At 35.9% G+C, this 3199-nt stretch overlaps 2 long non-coding RNA genes across 2 annotated transcripts; both read right to left on the bottom strand.

Moving 5' to 3' along the window:
- Positions 1 to 239: 239 nt before the first annotated feature.
- On the bottom strand, positions 240 to 657 carry LOC123185661 (uncharacterized). Its single transcript, XR_006493455.1, has 3 exons — positions 544 to 657; positions 399 to 461; positions 240 to 325 (listed from the first exon to the last, which is right to left on the bottom strand). It is a non-coding gene; the product is annotated as an uncharacterized lncRNA (long non-coding RNA).
- Positions 658 to 1091: 434 nt separating this feature from the next.
- Positions 1092 to 1510, bottom strand: LOC123185660 (uncharacterized). Its single transcript, XR_006493454.1, has 3 exons — positions 1368 to 1510; positions 1228 to 1284; positions 1092 to 1148 (listed from the first exon to the last, which is right to left on the bottom strand). It is a non-coding gene; the product is annotated as an uncharacterized lncRNA (long non-coding RNA).
- Positions 1511 to 3199: the final 1689 nt, after the last annotated feature.

The raw sequence follows: 3199 nt of genomic DNA, 5'->3' as shown, positions 1-3199 counted from the left end.
GAGAGCAGAGATGCATAGTGAAAAGAAGCTTTAGAAGTTTAAAACATATGGAGTGCACTAACCTTATCTGCACTAGTGTTTTCCTTCACTTGTTGCACATGTTCATCATGGATAGAAGTATCTTTGTTCTGTGACAGAAGATATATCATAAGATTCAGAAGAACTATAATAAACATTCCTACCATGAGAAGAGGAAGTAGCAATTAATTGTTGTTCAACCATATTCGACTCCAAACAGTATATAAATGAGCATATATACCTTATCCTTAGAAGGACGTTTGTTTGATGGATGCATCTCCATGTCATAGAGAAAGTTTTCCTTGCTCTGTAATGAATGGCAAGAGATGATTAATTCCTATAAAAACAAACAGATACATATTGATGCATCCATACAGTACCATCACATTATTCTGCCGCCCAATGGTACCAAGTTGTTGACTACGACTATCGCTATATACTCTCTGTCGATTGAAACCAAAAAAGTAAATGATCATATTTATTTAAATGACTTCAACATATTATTAGAAAATTCTAGATAAATACTTTTTGTTTTGAATTTGTCTTGCCAACACAAAGAGCATCTTGAGATGTCGACTCCTGACCCAACGAACCCTGTAACGAGAACCTAACAATTAGTACATGTATTGAATAATGAAGTGCATTCTAAAGATAAATATATTTTGCTAGTTTTGAAATGGATGCAGAGCTGTGAATAAATAAGCATATAGAAGATAAGCTCATAATGAAAAGAAGAAACAACAGGTATGCAAGGAGTATCTTGTGTTTTAGATTTGATTTCATTGGTGTATCAGCATGAAAGTTCTTATGGTAATCTTCTCATGATTCTTGACATTGGTAATATAAGTACAGAAAAGGAAGGAGTTACTAACCTTATATGCACTAGTGTTTTCCTTCTCTTGTTGCACATTTTCATCATGGACAAAAGATTCATTGTTCTGTGACAAAAGATATATTATAAGATTGCCAAGAACAATAATAAACATTCATACTGCAAAATGTGCGAGTAATTCTAATTGCTACTCAACCATGCTCGATTCCAGATAATATATAAATGAGCATACCTTATCCACAGCAGGACGTTTGTATGATGGCTGCTTCTCCCTGTCATCGACAAATGTTTCCTTGCTCTGTAATGAATGGAAAAGATGATTAATTTCTATAAAAAGCAAACAGAAATATATTAATGCATCCATACACTACCATTACATTATTCTGCTGCCCAATAGTACCAAGTTGTTGACTATGACCGTCGCCATAAATTCTCTGTCGATTGAAACCAAACAAGATTAAGAACATACTTGTAAAATGGCATCAAAAATTTATTAAACCTTTGTAAAGACACATACTTTTCTTTTTGAATTTGTCTTTGCAATAGAAGGAACATCTCGAGATTTAGATATCTGATCCAAAGAACCCTGTAACTAAACCTAAGAATTAGTACATGTATTGAATAATGGAGAAATTCTTTGAATTTACCTGTCCTTCAGAGTTTTTTGTCTTCCCTTTTAGTTCCAGAATTTCAGCATCTTGGTTTTCCACTTTTTTCTCCAGCTTCTCCATCTTAAGTCTGACATCCAAAAGATCTCCATTCGATGTATCCTCCAATGAACTAAGGTGTATATTCTGAAAGTGGCGTGAAGTTGACACATCAAAGACTTGATTTGGATTCGGAACTAGTCCGAGGCCATGTACATGTCCAGGCTTGTCTGCGCCAAGTACTGCATTCAAAACATCTCCTTTCCATGCTGTCTTTCCTCTACTAGTATCTACTAAATCTGGATTCGCTGCTATCCGTTTCTTCAAATCAACCTATATACATGAATATTGTAAGTGAGAACAATGTGGTAAACAACATTATAATTTTAGATAAAAGAGAGTCAATATGATACCACTTGTTCATTCATTTTCTTGTCGCTTTTGTGCTGATGGGTATGCATATATAAGACAGCCCTGTGGGGGTACTTCTTTTCCGGATCCTTTAGTCTCTATTGGTCAAACGGTTAATTTATTAAAGACCTGCAGTACAAATGGGATGTAGATGCATATAGTTCGAGTTCTCATAAACTGACTAGCTCTTCTCTAACTCGTGGAAAACTCTTAGTTCCAGCCGTGTGTTTCGACTTCCTCATCCCACGGTTGTTCCTATTTTTCTCACTTATCCCCTGTAAAAAAATTGTATAATATATGCACATGTATTTTCATAATTTCATACCATGACTGAGCAACATGTACATAACAAATCTCGCAAGTTTATATGTACCTGTGCCTTTGGGGTCATCCAATTATTGACCAGAGTAATCCACTGATCCTTAATCACACCCTTTGGAACATTGGTGTTATTCGCTTCCATGCTCTTATTTGCATCAAAATACAGTGCTTTCAGATCTGACTTATGTTGCCTCCATCTATCTCCAATTTTCTTTAATATATACTTTTCCAAGCGAGAAGGGTAAAGAAACCTCATCTACATTTCAAACAAAACAATGGTTATGATAACACTAGTACGTAAAGCATAACAATGTTAGCAAAAGAGATTTAATGTTATTCCAGATATACCTTTACTTGCGCGAGTATATCCCTTTTGTTTATTTGTTCATTGGTCTTTTTTTCTCTCTCTCCTGTTAGTTTTCTCCAGTCCTTGTAGCTCAAACTACACAATTTTCCATTCCTAGCAACCGTGCCAAGAAAATTCGCAAGACGTCCAGCTTCTTTTCCAACTGGCTGGTTTAGCTCATTGCACTGGACCACAATTCTCTGCCCTTTTGGAAGATTCCATATTTCTTTTAGCCTTGTCCTGCCACGCTTGGTTGTTTCTCCATTTTCATCTGACCATGGATAAATTCCCAAAACACTTATAGTCAATCACACATAAACAACTATGTGAACAATCTTTTGGTCTGTAGTCTGAGGAACAACTGACAGTGTTATTCACCACTAACGCGATGCAAAGACAGGATGTAGTGTACTGTTGCCTGCTGAAGCCTTTCGCCAAACAGTTAGTGTAGCTAGCCAAGTAAATAGTAGGAAGTGCAATAGTTTCCCTTATTTGATATAGTACATGGTTTAGTTTTAGTTGTTCTGATGATCATGGTCCATACGTACAGCCACACTACACACCATCAAAACTAAAAAGTTATCATTCGGTTCTGTTCTGTAGAACATGGCAGTGCATTGTTGA

This window comes from Triticum aestivum, chromosome 2A, assembly GCF_018294505.1.
Source record: "Triticum aestivum cultivar Chinese Spring chromosome 2A, IWGSC CS RefSeq v2.1, whole genome shotgun sequence".
Lineage (NCBI taxonomy): Eukaryota > Viridiplantae > Streptophyta > Magnoliopsida > Poales > Poaceae > Triticum > Triticum aestivum.
Note: the sequence above shows the minus strand (reverse complement) of the source record. Positions and strands in the feature narration are given on the sequence as shown.